This window comes from Macaca fascicularis, chromosome 1 (assembly GCF_037993035.2).
Source record: "Macaca fascicularis isolate 582-1 chromosome 1, T2T-MFA8v1.1".
NCBI lineage: Eukaryota > Metazoa > Chordata > Mammalia > Primates > Cercopithecidae > Macaca > Macaca fascicularis.
In genome coordinates, this window is record NC_088375.1 from 107,964,947 (window position 1) to 107,981,775 (window position 16,829).

The 16,829-nt window shown below is 44.4% G+C and overlaps 1 protein-coding gene and 1 long non-coding RNA gene across 2 annotated transcripts in view; one reads left to right on the forward strand and one right to left on the reverse strand.

Annotated features, from left to right (window-relative positions):
- SPRR2G (small proline rich protein 2G) overlaps positions 1 to 16,829 on the forward strand; it is a 128,714-nt gene that overhangs the window by 62,730 nt on the left and 49,155 nt on the right. The window lies entirely within an intron of this gene.
- Positions 12,923 to 16,829, reverse strand: part of LOC123572448 (uncharacterized) — a 28,514-nt gene continuing 24,607 nt past the window's right edge. The window contains exon 3 of the long non-coding RNA XR_006697043.2: positions 12,923 to 14,511. This is a non-coding gene — a long non-coding RNA (uncharacterized lncRNA). The remainder of the gene's footprint in view (positions 14,512 to 16,829) is intronic.

Sequence of the window (16,829 nt, forward strand, 5' to 3'; positions counted from 1 at the left end):
TACTCTGCTTTCTTTTCACTTATTCTTGCTTCTATGCCATAGACCCTAGTAGGAGTTCTTAACCTAGGGCTTTGGACTCCTCACCTCCCCCACCCCACTGAAACTGTATTTCAGTAGAGTTGGTGTCTCTGTAACCCCAAATGTTGTATTTAGTTCATTTAGAAACATGATTCCAAGGAGTCCCTAAGTTTGACCAGATTGCTCAAGGCATTCATGGCACAATAGAAGTTTCGCTCCTCTCAGGCCACTTCCCGTTCCTCTGAAGATAGATGGGAGGTACATTAGCAGACTTGGGGGCCTAGGATACTGCTTTCAATCCTGTGTCCCACCCACATCCCCTAAACCTTGAGAATTGCTTTCTTTACTCGAGGCCATGGGAGGGAAAGCAATTTAATCCCTGCCACGAGTGGGTTCCCATGGGCTACTCTAGAACTGCCCACTCCTTTGCCTCCATCCAGGTTCTGATAAATAATAGTAAGGGAAGAAATCAGGAGATGAACCATGAAATTCCAATTTATCTGAAAATCTGAACGACAGAGCCACAAAATATGATTTTCCGAAGGGAATTCCTTTTCTCCCCTGTTGAGTTTTGCCCTGAGCTAGGCATTTCTATATGGACAGTTTAACTCCTAGATATGGATAGGGATTTTCAGTCCCTCATAATACTTCAAGTTGGATCTAATTGGTCATATTTCTTTGATTTCTTTTAGCAATATAAAAATAACATTTTAAATTTTGTTTTAAAATCAGTATAGCTCCCTGGGGAGGCATATTATTAAGCTGAACTCTAAAATTGTTGAGACCCTATTCCAAGGTGAAGCACACACCGATTCTTACCACTGAAAATAACAGGAAACTTTCATTCAAACATGACTTTCCCAACCCTGCTCAGTGCGTGGGGTACTTCAGGTCACTCCCAGGTAAGAAGAGGCCAAAGAGTGGCCACTTTCACCTGTCCAAATGCAACTTACCCCTCTGTGTTGGTGGTGAACTTGACAAGCAGTTGAGTGAGGTGGATGTTACGGCTGTGCTGGGGAAGGTGGATTTTCCCTCTGGTTCCTCTGCCCAGCTCTGAGGAAGCTGGGGTCGGGGGCAGGGGCAAGGACCTCCACTTATGAGGTCATTGCAGCATCATCGAGGGGCGATTGTTGTGTGACTCCATAGCTCCCAGCACAACTCAAGCCCTGGACACCAGAAAAGAGGCATGATGAACCATCCCCCGCTTGGCTGTCCCACCCCTCCCTAGACCCCTCAACATTCAGGCCGGTAAAATGAGGCTGCAGTGAAGGGTCCTAGGCTCTGAGGATGGGAGGCTCGTTGTTGATAGGAGCAGAAAAGCTGGCCCACTGTTAACACATGGTCTCTAGCTCCTCTTCCACGCCCAAAGTTTAATTCCTCTGAACCTGCCCCTTTCCCACCTTTCTAGGAAAACAACCCTGAATTGATCACAGCCATTTCGACGTTCTTCTTTTCTTTATTTTTCTTTTTTCTTTTTTCTTTTTTTGTGTAATACGTGTTTAATTTTATTTATTTTATTTGTTTTTTATTTTTTATTATTATACTTTAAGTTCTAGGGTACATGTGCATACCCGGCGAGAGCTGAAGCAGGGTGAGGCATCGCCTCACCTAACATTCTTTATTTTTCTAATATGAGATTCTGAAACCTCTTCTTACCACTCCACACAATTGGGTTAGCCCCAGATCCTGCCTTAGGGCAAAAAGGTTTGCCTCTCAGAATTCCTTCCTTACCTTTTTTAAGGCCTGACCAGGGTCTTTGTGGTTGGAATTGGGGTGTTTCAGGAGTGGCAATGGGAGGCTGGAGTGAGAAAGGTGGGTAGGCTTAGTTAGACACAGGGTGCCTGAACTCAGGTTTAAGAGGTTCATCCCGGCAGTCATCACGAATGAATCACGAGTGACTTTAGATTAAAATCGTGACACAATTGTGCCTAAGGTATTGAAATATTAGGATGGATTGGGAGATGGGGTGGTAAAGTAAAAGCTGAATGAGACTGTTTTAAAGAAATTATGAAAATCTCCACATCTGAAGGGAGGCAGTCACGGGTCTGGGTGCCTATGAGAAAGGCCTCATTAAACAGGCAGATTCATGGGACTTGTTTACTCACTGCAGAAAATTAAGAATTGAAGATGGCTCCAGAGCAAAAGGGCTGCTTCCCAATGTACTAGAAGCCAATATGATGACACCAGCTTTTCGAGAAAAGAAAAGCTTTTTACTGCAACTCGACCATCAAGGAGACAAGAGTCCAGCTCGAATCTGTCTCCCTGTGCTGGCTTTAAGGCAGCGATTTTATTGGGAAAGGTTTAGGGATTAGATTCTGGGGTTAGTAGGTGATTGGTGGAAGGAAAAGGGAGGTCTGGAAAAAGTCCTCAGCCATGGGAAGTTATCTCTTCATGCTACCTCATGGGTCATGCGTGCAAATTCGAGGAGAGTCAGTATGAAACATGCGGTGGAAATTTGTGACATCAGCATGCTTTTTCTGTGCAGACTCCAGTCTGCCAGTCTGCCATATTGGCTCCAAAGACTTCAGCCAATTTTGTTATCTGACAAGTGGAGAGAGTTTCAGCATTTTAGCAAGTTGTTCATTTTTTAAAATCTGCCATCATGCAAACTCAAGAATTTGTGTTAGTCGCTAGTTTCTTTAATTCTTTGGGACAATGTTTCACCAGGTTTTGGGGTGTTAGTGTTACTGTTAATGAGAGCTGAGGAAACAGGGGAACAGATTTGTGCTAAAAGAATATGGGTTTAAGTCTGAGAAGAGTGTAGTTAGAATGAAGGCTCTTGGGTGGTTACTGGAAATATGGCTTTGGCCCTTGGGCCACTGGGGACACCTGAGGCCTTCAGTTCATTTCAGTTCAACAAGTGTTTATTGAATAGATGATCATGAGATGACGATGGAGAAGCCTCATATAGGGTTTATTCACAAGGATAAATAATGCCATATTCAATGAAACCTCAGATGAACCTAAATAGAAGGGGAGAATTGGTTGGGATTTAACCCCCATCACTGGAATAATCGATGTTAGAGTCATAGTTCTGGTGCAGCCCACTCCTCCCATAAGAATTTCCTCGTTCTTCCATAATTTTGTTCATCAGCTCTCTTCCCTCAAAGTGGTTGAGAAGCAGCTCTCACCCCCATCTCAGGAGACCCAGCCTCGCCTGACGTTCAGCTCTGGACCAAAGCTACCAATCTAGATATGGAGATGGCAGTCATTTGTGACAGCAATGTAAAAAATGTAGTGACTTCTACTAGCCATTGTTACCTTTCTTTCTCCTTTCTTCCCTCTCCTATTTCTTGCTCAAGTTCTCAGTGAATGAAAGTATACCAGTCACTGGACTCAGTAGGACACCATTTGCCCATTATCTTTCTAGTGTTTAAAACCCTCCTTTGTAAAGGTCAGCACTCCTGGCAGTGTTACATTTGGTATCCCAGCTACCAGCCTTACCTTTCACTTAGGGTTTGGTGGCTAAGTGATTGCCTTCCCTGGCTGGAAGGAAGCACTACTGAGATGAAACACAGAACAGGCTTCTTAGGCTGCTGGGCCTACACGAGAGAGACTGGAAGAAGAGATAAATGCCAAAGCCCAGCTTGCCTAGATTAGGGTTAGAAGAGGACTCTGAAGTCAGATTTCTGGGTTTAAATCCTGCTTTTGCTAGGTGCGGTGGCTCACGCCTATAATCCCAGCACTTTGGGAGTCTGAGGTGGGCGGATCACGAGGTCAGGAGTTTGAGACCTGCCTGGCCAACATGGTGAAACCCTGTCTCTACTAAAAATACAAAAATTAGCTGGGTGTGGGGGCGCATGCCTGTAATCCCAGCTACTCGGGAGCCTGAGGAAAGAGAATCGCTTGAACTCAGGAGGCGGAGGTTGCAGTGAGCCAAGATCGCCCCATTGCACTCCAGCCTGGGCAACAAAGTGAGACTCCATCTTGAAAAAAAAAAAATCCTGCTTTCATCCTTTACTTGCTGAACAACCCCTAGTAATTTACTTAACCATCCAGGTCTCAATTCCCTCATTTATAAAATGATATAATGCCACCATCATCTTAAGATAATGTATAATTTACATTGATCGCTCATAACATGCCAGGCATATTTGCAAGTGCAAAACCTACACCCTCATCAATTATAGTGCCTCACTAGACTCATAGAATTGTAAAGACTGGAGATGCTATGTATGAAGTACCCCACAAAAATATTTGTTATTCATATTAATTATTGTTTTTGTCAACACTGGCCAGGTGTCTTCATTGGTTTGCTGAACCTCTCTCTCTGTGTCTTCATTTCTGTCTCATTCTCTTATTCTCATTTTCTGGTGTTGGCCCTATAATCCCACTTCTCCATCTCAACATTTTCCTCAGACCTCTTCTCCATAGCGTCTTTTTTTCCCCCCTGGCCTTCCAGCCAAAGCTCCTGGTGGTGTTCACAGTAAGATTAGATATTTTAGTATTAACTATTCATGGATGATTTCACTTTTGAGTAGGAACGGTTGATATCAATGTTATTGATAAAAGATAGTAACTTAATTTAGGCCAAAAAAGTCATTGGGCCATTCAGTGGTTCCTCTGTGTGTGTCCGAAGGCCCTGTATGTCTGCATATCGTATCAGCCCAGGGACATGCTATGAATCAGCAATTTCAACTCTATTAGGATCCCTCTCACTGCTTTTTTGACAAAGTATTTCTATTTTTTTCCCCTGCCTTTTTCTATCTCTCTGTGTAATTCTTGTTGAACAAGCAGAACCTGCATGATAGTCAGAAAGCAACTCTATTTCTTCTCTTGCTGCCTCTTAAAACCCTCTCTATGGGGCTGGCTCTTCCCTTCCTCTTGGAGTGAAATCTCTAGCAGATGCCCTTGACTTTTAGAATCATGCTAAGAGATAGCATGATTTCTTACTTCTGGTTACATAAAAATCACTTCTATTTACATTAAAAAAATCTTATTTCAGTAATCGGAAGGTCTTTCCTTGAATGTTGGATTTCCTTTTCTTTTCTACTTGGTACTACTGCAGGAAGGAAGGGTGCATGGAAAAGAAGAGTGTCTTCTCTATTAGCTACTAGAGGTTTTTAATTTTCTTCCCTTGCTCACCCAGCTACCTCTTGTCCATTTGGGTAGGGGCTGCAAAGGAACGAGAAAGAAAGACCTGAAAACTTTGTGAACTGGCATAGGAGCTTTCTGGGCTTGGCAGGTGCTTATGGCTGACCTTTCTCCTGTGGAGAACTTGAATGTGTTCTTCACAGACTCTCCCCTCCCTGCTGGCTGGGTGTTGGCCACGGTTCTTTAGTATGACAGGCACGTCTGCTTTGTCTAGCTGTGCATGGCTCCTGCAGCGCTTAGGCATTGGCAAGCTCTCCTACAGCTTCTCTTGGCTGGTATTCCTCATCTTCACCTCCTGGACAGGATTTTACACAATCTGGACAGCCAGTTTTCCCGCCCTTATGTCTCATATCTGGCCCATGGGAACCAGTTATACATCCTCCCCTTTCACTGTTTATCAATCACCATTGGGTAAATTTTTCTTGATATTTGTATGTTTTGCTCATTCATTATATAAAGGGATAAGAATGTTCTATGAAATCCTCATGGACATGGTTCAGGGATTATTCTATTTGACTTTACTGCAGTATTTGATACTGTTGTGTCCTATATTTTACCCCTCTTCCCTTTTGGTCCTCTGTGACGTGGGTAGCCTCCCACTTACAGCCTCATCTACTCTCCTTCCTGAGCCCTTTCTCCTCTGCTGAATCCTTTCAACATCACCTGCACCTTCATTTTTCACCCTTGCTGCTGATATTATTATCCACCATTGCTGGAAGTATCAGCTCTGCATAGAGAATCCCAAAGCCCACCCTCTTCCCTGAGCTCTAGGTCCCAATATTAACACCCATTGGATGTACTTTGGTACCTCAAGCTGACTTTACAAAATCAGAGTTCAACACCTTCCACATCTTTCCTAACATGCCCCTCTTGCTCCTCTTATGCACTCCAATTCTGTGAATAGCATCCTGTCCACCAAGATTTAACCGGAAACCTGGGATCATCCCAAACTCTTGCTTCCTATGCAACCTCACAGCAGATGTGCTACCAGGACTTGCAGATTCTACCTCCTGAGCCACAGGCTTCTAAACCAGGCTGTGTTTGGGAGTTGCAGGGTACATTGCTCTCAAGTTGGTCACCCATCCTCTCACAGTCATGGTTGCTGCCTTTATTGTGGCATCATCATCACAGGTCTCCCTGTCTCCAAAGAGTCCCACCACTAATTCAACCCCCAAAGCATTCCCAAAGTGAATTTTATAAAACAAAAGTTCTTAATTTTACCATTGAATTTAAGATGAGGCCCAAGGCTTTTGGTTGGGTCAACAAACTTTTACTAATCTGGTGTCTACTTTCAGCTCAGTCTTCTACTTTTACCATAGATTCTGGGGTAAAGCTACTTGCAGTTTCCAAAATATGCTAGGCTTTTTAAATTTTTTAAACTCTGAGTTTTTGCTCTGCTGGCCGAGTCCTCCCTGTCTCCTCCTCAACCTTGAACTCATAGGAAATTCTCCTTGGGCATGATTTCTCTCACCTTCCCAGGCTGTTCGTTGTCTTAGCCAAGCTCATTATGAAATTTTTATCTGCATATTTTGTAGTTATTTATTTCCCGATCTACTCTCTCACATGATGCAGTGTAGAGATCAGGAACCAATTACTTTTTTAAGTCTCTGTTTCTGCAGTGCCCAGTGCATGGCTCGGCACATGTTGGCCAGGCAACAGTTAATGCTTATTGTCAATAAGGTGATGGAATAATATTATTTCAATAGTTTTGCAGTTGCTTTTCTTTCTAACTGGAGTATCCCCCTCTTTTTTGCCTTGATATTTATTTATTTTTTATCTTCCAGATACAACTTGAAAATTCCACCTTCCATGCGGACTGCCCTGGTCCTCCACCCTACTGTAGTTAAGAGATACTATCTGTGAACATGCCTGACATGCTCCCCGTGGATTGACTCCCCACCTGTTCTGCCAGGGGGCAATGCTGTCTCCTGTCTCACACTGTGCCCTAATCCAGGAAAGGGCTTTCTTATTATTCTTTGCATCTTTAGTGCTGGACCAGGGCCTGACATATAATAGATGCTCAATGAATGTTTGGGGAATAAATGAATGGATATACAAGACAACGTTCAGCAGGGGAGGTAAGAATCAAATAAACTGTCTGTCAGAGGAGGGAGATCCAACTATATGGAGAAAGAGATCTATTTCTCAGGGTCAGCTTCCAACATGAATATATCTGTATGAGGCCCAGAGATTCCAGGAGGCAGGAACCACTGGGCTGTTTAGGCTGGAAATCCCAGATCATGTTGGGTTTGTCCAGGATACAGCCACTGTCTGATCCAGGCTCCCAAGCAGAGATGGACTCAAGTGTCAGGGAGTCTCCATCTCCCCTTCCCTGCAGCTGGGGTTTCTCTTGCCCTGCACCTCCTCTTCACTCCCCAACATGTGCATATGTGCGTGCATGGGCGCGCACACACACACACACATTCTCTGCCTGGTGAGACCCTCTTCAGGAGCACTGAGGAGGACACAGGATGGGGTGCACTCGGCAGGGAGGTAACTGGGCAAGGCACAGTAGGGAAGGATCCTGTGGTTAGATGGGAGTCATTCTCTTGAGTGAAGCTCTACCCCACTCCACTGTGGAGTCCACGTTCTACCTGAGGGCTCTTCCTAAGGTGCCCACCAGGCTTCTGTTTCCTTTTTCCTCTTGTGACTCCATCACCTTCCCAGCTACCAGCAAGCACAATAAACTGGGGGCCCACTGGGGCAGATGTCTTAATGGAGAGAGCAGAGATGATGAGAAAATCCCTCAGCAGGTTGAGAATGCCTTCTGCAGGCTCAGGGCACAAAGTGAGAACTCTTTGCACAGGTAAGGAAGGCAGTGAAAAGTACTTCCTTCACTGAGTGTGGGATCACAAAGTCAGGAAATTTGGGGAAAATTTTCACATGATTTAAAATAGTTCTTGTCAATTTCTTAACCAACTTTACAAGGTCTTCATATTTTTTAATAAAATGGGAGGCAGCACTGTGTTTCCCTAATGATCTTCTTTTGTCACAGGAGGCAGCATGGGCTGGAACAGTAGCAGCTGGAATAAGCAGCTTTATCTAATTGAACTTTAGCTAAGATGTGAAAATAACCTAAATGTCCATCAACAGATGAATGAAGAAAATGTGGTATATACACATGATGGAATACTATCCAGCCTTAAAAAGGAAGGAAATTCTGCCTTATTCAACAACATAAATGGCCCTTGAGGACATTATGCAGTGAAATAAGTCAAATACAGAAAGACAAATACTGCATCATTCCACTTACATCAAGTATCTAAAAACAGTCAAATTCATTAAATCAAAGAGCATAACAGTGGTTACCAGGGGCAGGGGGAGGATGAAATGAGTTATTAATCAACAGGCATAAAATAATTAAGTAAGATGAATAAACTCTAAAGATCTGCTGAACAACATTGTACCCATAGTCAACAATATTGCATTGTATTAATACACTTACAATTTGTTAAGAGGATAGAGCTCATGTTAAGTGTTCTTACCACAAAAACAAAAATAAATTAAAAAAGATGATAAGGAAGGGGAAGGATGGCACACCTGGTCCCCAGGAAGTTCCTGAATGTACTTTTGTCTAATTCCTGCTGTTTTCTGGGAACGATCTGGGAGGAGTCACTCACCACCTATGGAGGCCCAGTGGCCTGGGAAGGTCTTCTCCTTGGTGCTCATGAGAGTTGGGGTCTTGTGGGCTGTGGGGTGCTCAGGGTGGGAGCACGAGGGAAGGAGGTGTGTGTGATGAGTGAGATAGAGTCCCCGTGCCTCTAGAGGAATGGAAGAGTCATCTCAGCATGTTCAGAACAGGCTTAGGAGCAGAGTGAGGGGGGCGGTTAGCTCTCTTAGGAGAGCAGGTGATAAATAAATGTTGTAATTGTCTTGATTGAAGCTGAAGGATTGGAAAGAGAAAATTCTTAAGATTTTTACCATTGTCCAAAGCAGTTTTTCTTTCTTAGAATTTCAATCATCCTTGCTACTCAAGACCCCCAAAATGGTGGAACCCAGGGGTACAGAGAGCTAAGGAAGGAAAACTCCATAGTTGAGATGCCTTCTTGAGCCAGCAGGTGGCAGTAGTGGTGGTGGAGGCAGCAGTTAGATGGACTGACTGGTCCTGACCACACTTGTGGTCAAAATAGAGAATGGAGAGCAGATCTGCTGTTCATGGCCCACATGTCCAATCCTTGCTGTTGTCTGGAGGAGGAGCTGGGAGGAGACCATTGATGAACTACTCTCAGATTGGTGGTCTATGAAAGTATCTTTCCCTTTCAGTAGATGAAAGGTAATTTCTGGGCTTTGTGGTTCTAGAATAAAGAGATTGGAGAGGGTGCAGGGAGCAACATACTGCCTAGATGCTGGGGAAAGAGAGGCTTCAGAAGAGCCTCTTCAGCTTTGGTGGTATTCCTGTTAGCATGGGGAGGAAGTCCACGCCTGCCAGCTGTGGAGTACAGAGCAGGGCTTAGGGGCCCAGGAGGGGACTGGCAGGGGATCTGGCACTGCTACAGCTGCTGCTAGGTTGTCTTTCCTGTGTTGATGATACACTGCAAGAAACAGGAGATAAACTTTTATGCTTTAGTGACAGCAGTGGAGGAGCTTCCTCCTGAATGTTCACATGTGAGACATTCCCTCTCCTCTCCCTCCCTCATTCTCCATCCTTGGGGACTATGACCTTCACTCCTACTCACTCACTGCCACGATCAAAGCCACGGTTGCCTCCATGGAGCACAACACTCAACCAAGGGGAGTGTCTCTGGGGCTGCACCAAGGAGCCGATGCCTGCCCATGTCTACTCCAACCTCAGAGGGCTGAGGCCAGTTACGGATGCTGCTGTCTGAGACAATCAAGCTCACATTGCAATGATTCAGAAAAAAAAGCAAAAAGTTAGGGAAGCACCAAGATAGAGTGCCTGTTAAAAAATGGAAAACAGAGTAGGGGAGTTTTAGTCTGAGGAAGGAAAAGTTTGGAGGAGGGAGCACAAACCTGCACATGATTCAAGGTTGTCCCTAATGAAGACATGCTCCCAAATGTTCCAGACAGTGGGAGCAGCATGTGTGGATGGAAGTGGCAGGAGGTAGGGAAGAAGTTGCTAACATCCTCTTCTCAGGCCAGTAGCAGCACTTCCTAAGTTTATCAACTGGCCCAGCAAATGTTTAATTAAGTGCCAGCTAATCTTTTGAAGGCCTTTTGGTGGAGAATAATTTAATCGGAGGCAGGACTAGAAGACTTTTAGAATGTCATGCAAATTTTCCTGTGTTTTGAGCCATTCTGTTAATAGTTACACAGACATTTTGCCTTTTCTCCTATTATTGACTGTTTCTCTTCTTCATCTATGCTATTCCTCGTTACTTTAAAATCTGATCTCTTTTTTTCTGGAGGTTAATACATGCCAGTTTGAGTTGGCGAACTAAAGAATCAGAATTGAACACAAGAAAGAGTAAATTCCCAAGCTTTTGTTACCCTAGCCTGGGTATAAGCTGAAGATGATGCAGAAGGAGGAGCAAAGCATGGGGATCCAAGAAAGTTAAGTTCTACTTCAGGTCTAAGAGAATCATGTCTGTGATCTGTGTCTTTGGTTTCTTCATCTACAGCTGTCATCTTGTGGGCTGGAGCATGGTGGCCAGGCAGTATGCAACGGGCTGTGGTGTCCATATAGCCCTCATAGACCTGCAGAGGTATTATTGCTCTAAGCCCCCAGTGGGGTTCCAGTTTGATATCTGCCCTGGATGGAGATGTGGGGGTGAGAGAAAGGGATATGGAGGCAGGTCCACTTTATTCAGCAGCACCTCAGGTCTTTGGGACATCCTAGTGTCTGAGAGGAGACAAGCAGAAAGGACTTGCTGAACTTCTCATCTCCACGAAACAGTTCTTCTACAAGGATTCCTGGCTGTGTGTTTAGCATCTATCATATGCCCCCACCCCAATCCCACCATCTCTTTGAGGGACTTGAAATGAAATCACTTAACATTAACTCACACCACCTCTAGCGCTGTTCTTTAGGATTAAATGAAGTTTAAAGTCATTGAGCCTCTCCCAGAGACTAGACCCTGTGTGTGCGTATGCATGCCTGTGTGCTCATGTGTGCATGCGTGTGCATGTGAGTGTGTGCGCACGCACATGTGTGAGGACAACATAGGGGATGAAGATGCAGAGCACCCTGGACAAACACTCTGCAGTCTAGGCAAGAGTGAGCGGAGTCACTGATGTTGAGGCACAGAGCTAAGTATGGGGAGATATGACTGAAGTTTGATCAGTGTGCTGTGGAAATCCATTTGGATGATAGGTGGGGGTGAGTGGGTCACAGAAAACCTCCTGGGGAGCTATCACCTCCAGGGATGATGTAGAGGAGATTCTGTCTCTTTCTAGGTCAATGCATGTCGACCCTCCTGTGGCAGTTTATCCAGTCTTTTGTTCTCTAGCTGTATTTGTTTATGGATACTACATCCTTTTCTTCTCTTCACCAGGAAGACTTCCTGAGCTGGTCAGTGGGCCAGAAGAAGCTTTGCCTAATCTCTCAAAATAAAATAATGGAAACCTAGTCCTAGTGTGTGCCTCACAAAGGACACACCTTGTGCTCCTTGCCAAGGCATAGCCCAGGTAGCTCCGATCTTTTGATTCCACCAGTTTCCAGGTGGTGGTGCTAGAAACACGTCAGTGGTTTGGGGCCAGACAGTGGATGATGGATGGAGGTTCTTAACTACCCAGGCAATAGTGTCAGCTTAAAGTTTATTTAAGAAATTCTGCCTGCTAAACTTAAAAAAAAAGACTTTAAGCTGTGGAATTTGCAGAGAAAAATATATTCTACATACCTACAATGCAAAGAGCTTGAGAAAAATTTAGGCCCAGGAGAAGAGTTTAATAGTAAGATTTAGAAACAAGAACCAGAAGCTCTAGTCTCTTTGTTTCAGTCTGAAATCAACTAGCAGGGACTTTCCTGTGCTCAGTGAAAGGACCCAGGAACTTATAATCTTGACTAGGCAAAAGGGAAGTGGGTGCAATCTGGGGGGACTTTCCCAATCCTACTATAAAATTAGTTCTTATCCTTTCTCTTCCACCTCCACTCTTGATTGTTCTTAAAATTTTTTATCCTTCAGGTATATTTTTCAATTGACTATGATGTGATTTTACCTCCATGGAAATAAGGGAGACGCTATTGTGTAGCTGGTGGGAGGAGAACTGGGAAATAATATTATTAGATTCAAACTTCCATAATCACTGAATGTGATTAGCTCCCAAGGAAACTCCTGCTGGTTGCACTTAGGAACACAAGGAAGAAACCCAGATAGGAACCCAGGAGACATCTTCTGCTCTGCCTTCTTCCTCACCTTCCACGTTCAATACATCATCCCTCACACCCTCTGTGCCTGATGGAAGCCCTCGTCAGATCAGCCTAATGGTTCATGCAGCACACGTGTATCCCCACTGCTGCAAGAGACAACCGAGGAGGCTTCTCTAGAGAGCTTCAGTGTCTTATTCTCTTTGTCTTCAGGTTTTATAAACTAGATGCTTTCTAGGCGTTGTTGTCAATGGTTATTGAATGATGGTACAGAACTCAATTTAGCAGTGCTAAATTGGTTCTGATTAATGATCATGGAATTAAAGGGCAGAACTTAATTTGGCTGGATAGTTAAACAACAGGCATAAATAAAACCCACAAGTAAGCTGAGACCAAGGAGAACGTCCTCAACCCTTTGAAACTTGTGCTACTGTGGTGTGTTGTGCTCTGAGACCCTGGAGGCCTGGCCCACAATCATGCCCTAGACCAGTGGTTGTCAAAGTGTGGTGTGGGGACCTTCGGGTCCCTGAGATGCATCCAGTAGGGTCAGCGAGGTCGAAACAATTTTAATCATAATGCTGATATTATTTGACTTTTTTACTTATATTTTTTCATGAGTCTATGGTAGAATTTTCTGGAGAGTAGATGATATGCAATGACATCATCACTCTGCCAGCTAGTGCAATATCTACTTATGTAAGATGTGTTTAAAATTTTCTAGTTTTAATTTTTAATACAAGAAATATCAATAGATGTAAATCACGTGAATAAAATCTATTTGGGGTCCTTATTAATCTTAAGTGTGTAAATTATTTTCAAGACCAAGTAGTGTGAGAACTGCTGAAGTAATACCTCTCTCTGGGGTCCATCCCCAACAGACTGGGCTCCGTGCAGAGCCAGGCTCACAATTCTGGTCCCAGATGCTGAGCGCTCACACATCTATGAACCTTGCAGGGCATGTCATGTGCTCATCCCTCCTGCAGCCTTGACACTGATGGCTCCTTCATCCACTCTCCCCACCTCCCCTGCATGGCGAGTCCCTAATTAGAAGTGGATAGGTGCCTCATATAGAGGTGGGTCTGGAAGCAGCTGAAACCAAAGACTGAGACTGGGCAACCAGAGAGAAAAAGAAGACCTTCTGGCTTGAATTGTGTTCCCTTGTCACTGTTGGGTGGCCCCTGATCACCTCTAGGGTCCTTCCGAGGATTTCCCATTCGGGCTCCACTTTCCTCCACAGGCTCCTTTGTCTCTCTGTGACTTTTTTCCATCTCCAGCAAGAGAGCAAAGACATGGTGAGTCAGGGATACATATGTTTGATTGGGAAGCAGAGAGAGAAAAAAAATATCATAGGTCTTGGAATAGGTTCAAAGTCCAGAGGAAGGGGTGAGCTTTGTTAGGATTTATGGAGATTATTAGGGAGAAAATACAAACAGACAATGTCATTGTCTTCATCAAAGAGTGTGTAGATGTGCTGTAAAGAATTCTGGAAAATTTTTCATTGATTTAAGCAGTTTTCATATGTTAATTTTTTTTTTTTAAACAATATTTGCTCCTAGAAACCTTAATGAAGTTGTTGAATCCCATTGAGGCAGAGAGCTGAATGTTCTGTGTTCTTGCAGGAATCTCATATAGCCAGCAGAAGGCAGTGTGGTAGAGAAGGTAGCAGGTGGAAACATGGCATATTTGGATCACAGGCGGAAGGTTTGAAAACGTGGCACTCTGTCTAAACCATGTTGTCTCCTGGCTGAAAAGCTGGGAGGGGTTGTCGATTCAGGGAGGAAACCCCAGTAGACTATGACAATATCTTCCATCTTGAATCTGAAGACAGATAGTATCTTCTAGGTTGTGTGGTGGTCCCTGTTGTTGGAAATAAGGGGATGGAGGGGGGCCGGGGGATGCAGTATCCTCTTGTCCAGGTCAGAGAAGGTGACTTCTGAGGGTCACTTCTGCTTTGGTGTGCAGTCTTGCTGGCATAAGGGGTACTTAACGGAGGGACTTCTACTGTATGAAGGGTGGGAGAAAGGGTTCAGGCACTGGGAGGACAGGGCTGTGGGACCTGAGTTGGGGGTGGTGCTGGCAGGGGACTTTGCCTTATTTCTGCTGCTGCTAGGACATTTTCCCTAGTTGAAAGTAAACTGAGAGAAAGAAGAAAGTACTTTAGTATGACACAACATCAGTGAAGAAAATTATTCCCCAAAATACCACAAGGGAGAAACACTCTCTCTCATCACCCCTCTCTTTAACGTCAATGACAAGACATCCCCATTGCATTTGCTCCGGACACTGCCCACCCCACAGGAGACTTTTGTGGGGCTGCCCCACAGATGGTTGGGACCTGCAGTGTCTGCCCCTCCCAGGAGTTGGTGTCTGGACTGCACTCTGTCCTTCGCCTGGAATATTTTCACACCACAGCAAATCAGGGGAGAGAAAAGATGCGAAGGTATCTGGGAGGCAAGCCTTGAAGTGAAAGGTAATGCTTTCACTTCATTACCTTTCAAAGGTAATGCAGAATGCTGGCTAAATTAATCAGATCTGTTGTTGCAGATAATCTAATTTGGAGGGAGATTGGATTATATTTTTTCTGTTATGAAACACGTCCTTTCTTTGACTCTGTGTCCCCTGCTCCTAAGACATTTTTTCTCCTTTCTCATCCCTCCTTGGCAACTTCCCTGGACCTTCTGTACTGCCCCTATGACTTACAACTTGATAATTACTTCTTCAGGAACATCAGTGTCCCTTGTCATGACCTATCTTATGTGTTAGAATCTGGGAGCATCTGGGTGTCTCATCATCTTCCGACCTAGGTCCCAAAGCTTGATAATCAAATAAGAGAAATACTTGAAGTACAAGAAGAGCAGAGACTGGGAGCTTGAAAGTAGGTTCATCTCAGCTTTACCAAAATCTATGGGATACCCTGGAGCTGCTTTGTTTTCCTCAATGCTACCTTTGATCTCATTGATCTCAAAGTAACTTTTAGGTTTATAACAGTGGTCAGTAATCCTTTTCTGCCAAGGGTCAGATGGTAAACATTTTACACTTAGCAGGCCAGACAATCTCTGTCACAACTTTTCAGTTCTGCTGTTGTAGCACAAAAGCAGTCATAGACAACATATGGGAGTGGCTATGTTCCCGTAGAATTTTATTGTCGTAGTAAACATGTGGCAGACTGGATTTCGGCCACAACCTTTTTGCTGAACCTTTTTTTTAGAGTATCTGACTTTTGGGTCTGTTTTCATCTCACCGCTTTCTGCTTGCCATCTGTCCTACACTCTGTCTTCATTTTCCAGTCTGTTTTGTGCATCTTTTTCCAGTGCTGTTTCTGGACATCTGTCTTTCATTTCTGCATCCTACCCCAACCCGTAACTACACCATCTTCTCATTCTGTCTAGTGGGAGCTGATTGCTGGCCTGAAGGCTTCCTCTTCCACAGAAGTCTCTTCACTCACTGCTTCTCTTCAGGCTGTTCTAGCCTCAGGGATCCACATGGCATGAAGAAGCCCAGAGCAGTGTCCTTTTATTCTGGGCCCAGCTTGGACAGGAGGAAACCAAGTCACCCACTAATTTCTCAGTGTACCAATATCTCACTCAATTCTCTAAAATACACGCCAAACTCTCTCTTTGCACTCCAAGCTTCAGTTTTGCAGCATTGGGGTGAATAACAACATTTCTCTTTCCTCTGTAAGGATTTTGTATGTGCATGTGATGGGTGGGGAAGGGGGATATAAGGTCCCATGCATTTTTCTCAAGTGTACCTGGGTCCTTCAGTGGAGTTGTGTGGCTATGAGGAGACAAGAAGAGAGAAATCCCTAGGTTGAGTTTTTGGAATTGTGGTTTCTTCTAGGATTACAGGACTGGATCCTAATGCACTTCATATTCCATGCAAATGTCTCGTCCTCACATTTTACATAAAGTAAATAAAGTTGCCATCCATGCCACACACACCGTATCTAGCACTGATGTTTTAGGTCAAATGAATGTAAGATCATTTACCCAAAGGCTACTGAGCACCTACTAGGGGCCAGCTCCTGAGAGTGAGGAAGGATGCAGTGATGATAGGCCCAAGGGAAGCTCATGGTCTAGTAGGAGGCACATGTGAGCAAGCAGAGTGAAGAAACAGTGCTATCTGGTAGGTGTTGATCACTATGCAACATGCTTGCTGACTGGTGATTAGGCAGAAGATTCTCCTATAGTGATGCTGTACAGGGGATTTTTCCAGCACCACCCTATGCTCTGAAGTCTGACTTAACCCTCCTCCCTCAGCTTCACACCATCCACAAAGTGTTATTGTATTATCTCCTCCATTCCTTAGCAATGATTGACACACAGGATCTTAGAATACGTTCCATATATCCAAGAGTAGGAGGAGAACCTCTCGCTTCACCACTTTCCCTCCTTTGTGATCCCTGGAGTCTCTTTCATCCCTGGGGCTCCTTTCCTTCATACAGGCCTGCGAT